The sequence below is a fragment of the Taudactylus pleione genome, unplaced genomic scaffold, assembly GCF_031769625.1.
Source record: "Taudactylus pleione unplaced genomic scaffold, aTauple2 ptg000201l, whole genome shotgun sequence".
Classification (NCBI taxonomy): Eukaryota; Metazoa; Chordata; class Amphibia; order Anura; family Myobatrachidae; genus Taudactylus; species Taudactylus pleione.
In genome coordinates, this window is record NW_028284603.1 from 333,561 (window position 1) to 346,322 (window position 12,762).

Here is a 12,762-nt window from a genome sequence, read left to right on the forward strand (position 1 = left end):
GAAATTATTAGAAGGTGTAAAATGGTTGATTTGGGGGCATTGTAGGTGTAATTTGAATTTTGGCACTACTATGGGGCTTATATTGAACTAGGGGATACTATGGGGCATACATTGAACTCGAGGCCTGATTCAGAGCCGCTCATAAGCGGCCGCTCGTTCGCTCCAAGCGATGTTCGCACAACAGCGCATGCGTATGGGTCGTAATACGCATGCGTCAACCAGTCATTGCGGTCAGAATTCGTGTGCTCGTAAAGCAGCGAGGGGCTGTTAATTTGAGTGACAGAATGTACCGTTTGTGGGTGGTAACAGGGGAAGGTGCTTGAAAACGGGGGAGTGGAGATCCGAACGCAGGCATGCCAAACGGTCAAAATGGTGTTTAATGGGTGTGCATAATTAACAAAGCAGCGTCATCGACCACGTCACTTGGTTGTCTTTTAGCCTGAACTGCTTGCAGTGATTGCGGGAAGTAAATCCTACCACAAGCACTGTGAGCAGTTCAGACGCCTTTCGATGTTCCCGATTAATCAAATAAATAGCGGAGATGACGTATGATGCAAACTGCAAAGGGGCGTCTTTACAAAATAGCGAGCACATTTTTCGGACGCTCGCTCTGACATAGAGGCGTCCACAGACCGCAAAGTGCGAGCGCTCAATTTAAATATCCGGCCCCTTTTTCAGAACGACCGTCAGCAAATAGCATCTGACTCTGAATTAGGCCCTCGGTCATTACTAGGGGGCATAAAATTAACAACCAGTGTGGGGAGAGGTCTCTCTCTTGAAGCATTGGGATGGGGGCCCCTTCAAAATGTTGCTATGGGACCCTTGAAGTTTTGGCTACACCCCTGTCCAGGCCTATTGGAAGTATACAATGCATATAAGTATGATTACAGTTATACATTACATTCGGTGTATAAGCACAGTATGCTGTGAATGCGCATTTATAGTATACGTGGGCTATACTAAGTGGTAATAATGTTAAATTCATGAACTTGATGTTGCTTATTTTTACAAGAAGCTCCCAGTTGCCTTACAGTGATTCTCTTTGGTTTGCGAGAACTAGTGATCCAGGCAGCAGGTACTGTACATGTGCGCAGCGCTGCCACCGGGAAATATGGGGCCTAGTAAAATAGCGGTCCCCGTCCGGTCCCCTTACTGCTGTACCCCCCATTCCCCCCAATAGAGGCCCTGTGTGCATGATGGAGACCATGAGTCAGAAGCCTGGCCTGCCATGGTTATGCAAATCAGTGATGTCACAGAGGCCAGTGACATCATAGCACAGGACTGCAGGTCAGGCTCACACAGAGCAGCAGACACATTATAGTTACAGATTCTTAGCGAGGTGCATCGTTTTTATTATAAGACGAATTTTCTCTAATTGTACAACTAGAGAAGCTTCTAAGAGGCTGTACGACTTAATGTGAGGCGTCATGGCCTCCCCTAGGTAAGTGAGAAGAAGCCGGGACACTTTAGCATTGGTTTTACAATTGTTGTTATTTGTTTTTGGGAGAGGGGATTGTATTATTTTCCTTATTTAAAACAGCTTGAATTATTTTTAAATGCAATAGTACTAAGTAATGTGTACATACCTGTAATATAGTTGCCTAGTCGTTACAGTTAGCCGTCCATTCAACATATAACACTAAATTCAAAATGATCAGGGGAAACAACAATTTAATAATACTCAGACATGACTCTGTAGGCAGAGCTAGTCCTGCACGGGGACTACTGGTCTCCCAATATATACTTACATATGAGAATGTTCAATGAGGTACAACCTATATGGTTACATCTCAGAGAGAAATCCTAAAAAGAAATATATTAATAACACTCAAGGGCACTTATCTGCTTATATAATCTATATACATTCTGCAGAGTTTGGTAATAATCACTTAGTCACATATAAATCTCTGCCATCATAATCATGTTGGATGCACAGACTGTAGAATGTCATTAGCAGCTGCAGCATCATACAAATACAATACTGGGAATCTCCCAAACAGGTCTTTGCAGTGTGATTGAATTTACATACATAGAAATATGATTTGTACTGGCAGAACCTGGCTTAGGTTAGTAACTAGGCACAGCATCCAGGTATTTACACACAGGATTAAGACTAATCCATATAAACTAAATTTGCCACAATGTTTGAGTCACAGGTTGGGTATATGTGTTTGTTATAAGATAGGTTAACAAGTCCCCATTATGACTGAGCTATTACCAAATGTAAGAAGACTTATCTGTAGAAAGTACCTCCAGGTAATATGTAGGAGAGGGTATGTACATGAAAGACCCCAGACCATGAGTGACAACCTGCTTCTGCTGTTACTCTGTTATACAGACCCCATCCTTTTCCAGGTTCTCATGATGTGTTACTACTGACTACTGAACGTTTCTCATGCCACTCCTGTCTCCCTGCTCTCTCATCCACCCTCCTCTGTATAATGGTGTGACAGCAGAAGTAGGTTAGCACTCATGGTCTGGGATCTTTCATCTACAATCTGCCTCCTATATACTACCTAACATTGGTGTAATTACCATAGGTGCAAGGGGTGCAGCTGCTATACAGCCCAGAGCTGAGGGGGAACCATCTTCCTTGTCAAAGTTACATGTATTATATATATATTTCACCATTGGGTGATACATATGAGCTGTCATATTGCATTAGTTTTGTAACAAGTACTCAGTGAAGATTACGTATTTGCATGCAAAGCAAAAATATACAAATACAATTCCGACTAACTAACACTTTGGTTTGATGCACCTGGTGCAGATGGACAGGCTCATGTATGAAAGTAAAGTCCCACATCACACACCTGGAAATACACAGGGTGTTATAAGGCAGTGCATGCATTTGCAGGCCCAGATAGCCTCATATAGTACACTTCTGCCAATGTACCATTTACATACACAAATGTGACACCTGTAATAGGCACAGTCCTGATGTCCCCTCACTCTCATGATATTATGTAAGACATACTGTGAGATGGAGCCGAGCAGTATTCTAGGAGAAAAAACAGGTAAATGCGGTGGTTCTAGTGTCGGTTGGGTGTGGAAGTGATGCAATCTTTCATCATGCACAATTATATTTTCTAGTGTATCTGCTGCTGCTGTATACCCACAGAGGTCCAGAGTCATTGTCTGAGGGCAGTCCCAGGGACTGTGGCCTGTTGAATCACGTTTGCACATAGAGAAGTGTCCAACTTCTTGCAGTTTGTAAATGACCCTTAATGAAAGCAATCTGATTGGATTATTGCACAGTTACACGTAACCCCTATACAATATATGTGTGCACAATCTTTACCTCTTAGCGTGTGGTTGCTGTGAAGCCTTTGGGTGGAAGTCATACATGTAGTTATGGTTTGGTTGGACATTAAGGGTCTAGTGTGGCTGTTTCTGATCCTCTGGTCTTTCGGCACCTTGCGACCCACTTCCACTAAAGCGCCAGCTCTCAGAATACACTGGATAGGACACATACATAAAGGAGGGTTATTATGATATGCACATTTATGGCATCATTTTGTTTTTGTATCTTTGTTTAGGAAAAGAAAGCGAAAGACAAATAGGGATCCGGCTCCAAGCTCATCGCTGGATGCCGCTCCCGGTAAGAGAGGAGCCAGGAGAAGTCTTATTACACCTTCAGTAATATAACTGTAATTACACACATTGCTGGTGTCCTGAGAGCTGCCTCCTAGTAATTATACAGTGGGTCATTAATAATAATAATGCTCTTTATGGATTAGGGTTAGTTCTCCCGCACAGCTTTACATTGTAGTAAAATGATTGCTCTGTATTGTACCACAGTGCTCGGTGCAGGTCTCAGCCACTATCTAGTTACTAGGAGCTGCCATGTCTGTGTGATATTCCAGCAATGATACAGTATCCCAAATGCTGCTATTGTTGGGTAGGGGGAACCATGTCAGAACTAGTCCCATAATACAATGTTATATAAATGATATATTCTTGGGGGCTGTAAACAGGAACAATCAGACATTGTTTGGAGACACCTTTACCCTCCCCAGTAATAACAATATTGGGCACATTATGCTGGAATATCTGTAAGTGATGGTGATTACCGGTGATTATATCATACATGCCTAATCTCCCGGAGCATCCAGGAGGCTCCCAAAAATTGTCTTGCACTCCCAGCCGCCTGGAAAAGTGGTCAAGTCTCCCGGGCGGCCACATTCCCTTGGACCCCCACACACACCCCTGCAGCGGAGGGGCAGATAAAGCGATTTGTGATGAATCGCATCATGATGGCCTTGCCCCCTGCTTCACAATCCTGGTAATCTCGTCATTGTGTAGTGGGGACGGGGCCACGATGAGGCTATTCTACCATCACGCCCCCGCACCGCCCCATGAGCCCCATCACGTCCCCCGTCCTGTTATATAACCTATGCTCCCTCCCTCTGTATGCTCTGCCAGCTACAGTCCCTCTAGCCCCTATTATCTTAGCATTATGCTCTCCCTCTAGTCTATGAGCTCTAATTAGCGCCACCGTCTACCCTCTGTCTCACAGCTGCCATCCTTCACCAACCTTATATGTACTTGTGCTGTATTGTAGGTGTAAGTTGTATTTTGTATGAGTTATATCTCCGGCACTACATTATTATTACTTATTTATGAACAGTTATATATATATATTCCCTATCACTTGGAGACACATTACTGCAGGGTTAATTATTTTCAATTTTTTGGCAAAAGCAAATTAACCTGCCAGTGTGTTTTTGTGTTTTTGTGTTTTTGTTTTTTGTGTTTTTTGGAGTGTGGGATGAAACCTGAGGAAACCCACCTAAACACAAGGAGAACATGCAAACTCTACACTCATAGTGGCTTGATCAGGAATCGAACTCAGGACATTATTGCATGATGACACTCATTTTAAACATGTATTGTTGGAGGTGACACACATGTAAATAGCACATCTTACAGGTAACCTCTTGTCTTGCTTCCACAGAATGCGTTTTCTGCGGCCGTGCAGAGAATGACGTGGCCAAATTTGGAGATTTGCTAACTAATAGCAAAGAGAAGCTGACCGTCCACCACTACTGCCTGGTATATATGCAAATAAATGATTGATGAACATCAGTATACATACACAGGCTGGGACTGGCCCACAGGGGTATAGGGGAAATCCCCGGTGGGCCCCACTGTCTGAAAGCCCCACCCCCTCCTCTAGGCGTCATGCTCCAGACTGTGCACTGAATTGTACATTGTTACTATATTAGAGGGTCAGTTACCTTGTGGAGCAGGACCCCTGATAAACATCAGTTCATGATTCACTTCTATAGAAACTACATCAAGATTTGCCTAATGGTTAGCTAAGCAAATGTGGCAGCTGTCCACACCCCCTCTATTGGATGACCACACCTCTTTGTTGGATGACCACACCCCCTCTGTCGGATAGGCCCCTATCACTGCTTTTCCCTGGTGAGCCCTTTATGCCCCAGTATGACACAATATATATATATTTCCTCAATTTTTAACTTTAGACATAGTGAATATTTTTTTGCGGAATCTTCCCCTAAGGATATGTAGATATCTGCACAGTTAATGCTAAATGCAGGAAACAGTGTAACAATGTACTCCCAGTAATAACACGGGAATATACGCTACAGACACAAGTGTATCACATTGTTATTGGGAATGCAGTACAGGTGTTAGCTCAGTGATTATACCCATAAGTACATCTCCCCTCTCTCTCTGATCCAGCTGCTATCCACCGGTATGCCGCAAAGAGGCAGAGACAGCCAAGGATTCTACGGCTTCCTCTTCACGGACGTGCGGAAGGCAGCGAGACGGGCAGCAGAGATGGTGAGGGGGCTGATCATGGTGATACTTCCTCATGTTGTGTGACCGGCGCCCAGGAAACATTCTCTTTTTATGTCACAGGAAAACTGAATTACACATATTGTGCCTGATCCTGAGTACACACATCATCTAGTGTGTACCCAGCATAAAGTTGGGTACACACTAGGTCGACAACCTATCTGACGATTGGTAAGTGTATACTTACCAATTCGTCTGCCCAATGTGCCAGGCTTGACAGCTCAAATGGGAGGGCATTTAAATCGCCCACCCAGTTGAGCTGACAATCACCGCCAGGTCTAGCTGTATGTGTACGGGTGATAGGCGGATCGTCCGTACATACCAGCAGATGGCCGATGTATCTTTCAGATATATCGGCAATCGGCTATGCCGCACAACAGATCAGATATGGCTGTGAACGACGTCTCCTATACACATGTACACACCCGGCGATGCACTATAGTTATATCACCCATTTAAGCGAGCAGGTGATATATCTATCAGTGTGTACCTGGCTTTAGAGCTGCTGTTTCCTATCTCTTCAACTATGGAGCAGCACAGAAGGTGGTTAGCAGAGGACCTGGCTATACGTGTTAATTACAGTGATGATTTTATTATTAGTAAAGGGGTTATTTAGGGGTGGGTAAGGGAAGCCAGCACTCAGGATCCTGGTGGTCAGAATCCCGATGCAGGCATCCCGACAGGTTTAGGATACTGACACCTGCAGGTAAGTATCCTAAACCCTCCCCCTAAACCTATCACTCCCTCCCCACAGCCAAACCTGTCCCTCCCTCCCCGCAGCCTAAACCTGTCCATCCTTCCCCACAGCTTAAACCTGTCCCTCCCTCCCCGCAGCCTAAACCTGTTGCTCCCTCCCCACAGTCTAAACCTGTCCCTCCCTCCCCGCAGCCTAAACTTGGCCCTCCCTCCCCATAGCCTAAACATGTCCCTCCCTCCCCACAGCCTAAACCTGTCCCTTCCTCTCCACAGCCTAAACCTAGCCCTCCCTCCCCGCAGCCTAAACCTGTCCCTCCCTCCCCACAGCCTAAACCTGTCCCTCCCTCCCCACAGCCTAAACCTGTCCCTCCCTCCCCACAGCCTAAACCTGTTCCTCCCTCCCTGCAGCCTAAACCTATGCCTCCCTCCCCACAGCCTAAACCTGTCCCTCCCTCCCCGAAGCCTAAACCTCTCTTCCCTTCCCCCCTGCAGCTTAAACCTAGCCCTCCCCCAAGTGCCTAATCCTAACCCCTAGCACCCTCCCCCTATCACGCAATACTTACCGTCGGGATGCCGGTGGTTGAGATGCTGGTGCCGGGTACTAAATGGTGTCTGGATTCCAGCACTGGCATTCTGAGCGCCGGCTTCCCGACAGCTGGGAAATAAACTACATCCCATTATATATAGTGGGGAACCTCCTTACACCCATTGTTCTTCTCTTACTCACTATTGTCATTTGTCATTTATAATGTTTGCAGACCTGCACAGTGTGTAAGGAACCGGGAGCATCCATCCACTGCAGCAGGAAGGGCTGCACAGAGAACGTGCACTTCCCATGTGGCCAGGAGAAGGGCTTCATCTCCCAGTATGCCGAGCAGTTTCCGTGAGTAATCCATTTACTTCTAGGTATTGGCTACATCCCATTAGTTATAGCTAAAGTGCATTAAGTGCGAGAAATGCCATGTGCAATGTACGTGATATCATACTGTATTATTGGAGAATGTGGACGTGGGGATAAAGACTAAATATATAGATGATAGAGACCTGGCATTGAGCGTCGGGGAAAGGGGTGGTAACAAAACTTTGCTTTTGGGTGGATTGTTTAGTGTTTAAATGTAGAAGAGGTCACACATGGGGTGACAGCAGGAGGTAGCTCTATGGGAGAACATGCAGTTACAGAGGCTCTATTGATGTTTCCTTTGAAGTACTCACAATTTGTACTCTTACATTGTTCCCTTATAGATCATTTTGCACAAAGCATCGGCCCTTTCAGAAGTCTAAGCCACAGGAAGACCCCAGTGCATGCACCATCTGCCTGGAAGATCTGACACCTTCTCCATCTTATGAGGTGATTAAATGCCCCTGCTGCAAACATACCTGGCTCCACAGGACCTGCGTGCAGGTAAGTTCTCACGTTACTACTTACTCCTCACCGGGACAGACTCTTATCAGAGCCAGTGTCTTGGCCAAAATAATCTTGATAAATTGCCCCAAAAGTGCGATGAGATAAGCAGGAGGTGAGCCAGGAGGAGCCCCATGGAGTGGAGGGATTAGAGGAGAATGGGGGGTGGTCACCAATTTCAAATGCTGCCCTGAGGTCATGGGATATAAGAATAGTGAACTGGCCATGAGGAGGCCACCAGTGATTGTGGGGGGAATGAAGGGACCCAAAGCCTGATTGGAGAGGACCTAGGAGGGATTGGGAGGAGGGGAATGAGGTGCTGTCATTGTACACTAATCGCTCACAGGGGCTTAGGGGTAAGGGGAGGACAGATGGGACACTACATTTATCGCTCTGCATTTTATGGGTGATCTAATGCAGAAGCTGATAACTGTGTCCACTCTTTATACTGTATATGATGTTTTATGACACATGATGATGCTGCCTGACATTAGGCTGGTGTCTTATACTCACTCAGTCAGCTCTTGTGCAGGACTTTTGCTTTATAGCTGTAAGTATGTTATATATATATATATCTCCAAATGACAGCCAGCACACGCTGTATATATCAGTAAGGCTTTGTCTGTGGTGACACCTCATTGGTGCTCAATGAACACCAAATCCACATCCAAAGTAGTTGCACAAAAGCAGAGGTCACTCACCAGGACTTCTCTTCATAGTGGTAAAACACCTACTTTACTTGTCACAGCATTGGTGCAATAATCAAGAAGGTCGATGTTTCCACCGCAAAAATGCTGTCTTTTTCAAGACACCACCAGTGCATAGGACAGGACACGTATATATATATACATTAATTAATTCGAACCTCTAACTGTACATTTATTACAGATGCAGGCACTAAGCGCAGGAAAGTATTACCTGAAGTGTCCCATATGCCAGAATATGGAGCGCTTCCAGAAGGAGATGGTACGGATGGGCATCTACATTCCTCACAGGTATATTATATAACTGTTTTATTTACCTTTAACATAATACTGTAGAATCCGGCACCACCCGCACCCTCATCCTTCACTGGGCGCTCAGCTAAACGGATGGGCCGACCAGGGGCATAATGAGGCTGGAGGGGACCACGTGCAGAAGTCTGTGAGCCACACACCCCGCTGACAATACATGTCAGTATTCTGGCATTATACTTGGAAATGTGGTGCAAGCTACACTTATCTGGTGATCACGCCAGAAACTTGGTGCCGGCGCCACTTTGTATAATAACAGAGTAATGTTGCTGGGCAGCAGCGGGATGGACTGTACATAGGTAACTGAGATGGCTGCAAGGAGTGCGCTGTGTGTCCCCTGCACCCATTATAGAGATGCCACTGGTGCCGATACATGTACATAGCTTACACAGGGAAGTGACCGCTCACTTCTGTGGTTGTTCACCTTGTATTTCATACTAATGTAATGCTATAAGCAACATGTGCCCAATACTAATGTAATGCTATAAGCAACATGTGCCCAATACTAATGTAATGCTATAAGCAACATGTACACAATACTAATGTAATGCTATAAGCAACATGTGCCCAATACTAATGTAATGCTATAAGCAACATGTGCACAATACTAATGTAATGCTATAAGCAACATGTGCCCAATACTAATGTAATGTTATAAGCAACATGTGCCCAATACTAATGTAATGCTATAAGCAACATGTACACAATACTAATGTAATGCTATAAGCAACATGTGCCCAATACTAATGTAATGCTATAAGCAACATGTGCACAATACTAATGTAATGCTATAAGCAACATGTGCCCAATACTAATGTAATGCTATAAGCAACATGTGCACAATACTAATGTAATGCTATAAGCAACATGTGCCCAATACTAATGTAATGTTATAAGCAACATGTGCCCAATACTAATGTAATGCTATAAGCAACATGTGCCCAATACTAATGTAATGCTATAAGCAACATGTGCCCAATACTAATGTAATGCTATAAGCAACATGTGCCCAATACTAATGTAATGCTATAAGCAACATGTGCCCAATACTAATGTAATGCTATAAGCAACATGTGCCCAATACTAATGTAATGCTATAAGCAACATGTGCCCAATACTAATGTAATGCTATAAGCAACATGTGCACAATACTAATGTAATGCTATAAGCAACGTGTGCCCAATACTAATGTAATGCTATAAGCAACCTGTGCCCAATACTAATGTAATGCTATAAGCAACATGTGCCCAATACTAATGTAATGCTATAAGCAACATGTGCCCAATACTAATGTAATGCTATAAGCAACATGTGCCCAATACTAATGTAATGCTATAAGCAACATGTGCCCAATACTAATGTAATGAAATTCATCAGTTCATTATTAAGCAAGTGGCCAAATGCAGTCGTCTGTAGATGCCGCTATGGTTCTATGGGGGGAGTCAGAGGTGGGCGCTGTACTGATTTGGTGACAAATGACGAGGGTTTCTGTTATGTGCATGCATCGGTGCCACATTGTGCATCTGCGGTGATGGCGTTGCCGCTCCGGTCGAGTTATGTTGCTACTCGCAGTAACACCACAGTGTAGGTAACACTTGCAGTAACACCACAGTGTAGGTAACACTCGCAGTAACACCACAGTGTATGTAACACTCGCAGTAACACCACAGTATAGGTAATACTCACAGTAACACCATAGTGTAGGTAACACTCGCAGTATCACCACAGTGTAGGTAACACTCGCAATAACACCATAGTGTAGATAACACTCGCAGTAACACCACAGTGTAGGTAACACTCGCAGTAACACCATAGTGTCGGTAACACTCGCAGTAACACCACAGTGTAGGTAACACTCGCAGTAACACCACAGTGTATGTAACACTCACAGTAACACCACAGTGTAGGTAACACTTGCAGTAACACCACAGTGTAGGTAACACTCGCAGTAGCACCACAGTGTAGGTAACACTCGCAGTAACACCACAGTGTAGATAACACTTGCAGTAACACCACAGTGTAGGTAACACTCGCAGTAACACCACAGTGTAGGTAACACTCGCAGTAACACCACAGTGTAGGTAACACTCGCAGTAGCACCACAGTGTAGGTAACACTCGCAGTATCACCACAGTGTAGGTAACACTCGCAGTAACACCACAGTGTAGGTAACACTCGCAGTAACACCACAGTGTAGGTAACACTTGCAGTAACACCACAGTGTAGGTAACTCTCGCAGTAGCACCACAGTGTAGGTAACACTCGCAGTAACACCACAGTGTAGATAACACTCGCAGTAACACCACAGTGTAGGTAACACTCGCAGTAACACCACAGTGTAGGTAACACTTGCAGTAACACCACAGTGTAGGTAACACTCGCAGTAGCACCACAGTGTAGGTAACACTCGCAGTAACACCACAGTGTAGATAACACTCGCAGTAACACCACAGTGTAGGTAACACTCGCAGTAACACCACAGTGTAGGTAACACTCGCAGTAACACCACAGTGTAGGTAACACTCGCAGTAGCACCACAGTGTAGGTAACACTCGCAGTAACACCACAGTGTAGGTAACACTCACAGTAGCAGGGGAAGAAATATGGGAGACAATGGAGGTGCCTGCCGCCGGGCTCCAGCTCTGAAGGGGCACCTCCTCCTTTGTCAACAACATATTCACCCCACTTAGGGCTATAACTATGTACCCGGAGAGTACCGTCACAGCCGCCCAATACATGGCACCCCATCCCGGCACCTCAGAAGCCACCATACATTAGTGGAGAGCTCCATGTCAGACAATTAGCTGCTACCTTCATCTGTCTATAGCCAGTCTGCATGTGAATTGCTACATTACAGTGTCAGCGGCTGTGATGGGGGGCTACCAAATTATAACTTGCCTCCGGGCATCTGGGATGAATTTCCGCCACTGCGCAGTAGGAAAATCACCGGTAAAATGGCTGCTGCGCCATTTTGCTGGTGACCTGCGCATGTGCAGTAGACTCTGGCACAGACTAGTGCCAAGAGTCTACTGCTGCGCTCAGGGCACTGCCGGCCACTGGGTGGAGAGGAGGAGGCACCGGACGGAGACTGCACACAGGCCCCTCCTACTTAATATGCCCCTGTTCGCTGGCCTAGGCAGCTTAGTTGTGCTGTACATTCTGAGCAATAGTGTTTCTCAGATGTACGATGGTCCAATGCGATGTTCCTGATTTTGATCCGATGCTGCATTTTAGGATGCGTACAGTGGATCTGAGAAGCCAGCAGTTGGCATCTCATTTAAGAAAATGGCACCTGCAGCATTTATATAACTTATGAGTTCTGCTCTGACCAATGACGCAACATCGATCATTCTTGCGTCCCCCTGAGAATCAGGCCTATGACTGCGGTCATGTTCCAACTGTTCTAACAGACTCCAGTGACGCTTAGCGAGATGCTAAACTCAGCCATCTTGTCCAATTTGCCAAACACTGACCCTATAATTCCTCACAGTAACTACAGAGGTGACCTCTCTATGGCAGCTGTTACACCCTGTGCCCCAGCTCACACACTCTCCTTTCATTGTAGAAAGTGTTACAGCTTCTTCCTACAGCTATAACTGATAGCCAGCCAGGTGTGCAATCATAGTGTCAGCCGCTCCAACATCTATGTAATACGGCTGGGAGAATTTTGTCTTCTATCTCTTATATATAGGTCATGGCATTTGTCACGGTGCTGTACACCCAATGCCAGGCCCAGGTTCCCCGGCCAGATTTGTAGATGTGATGCCTGGTACACATGGAGACAGATTTACTTGTGGGGGATCAGGGACCTGGTACAGTGTC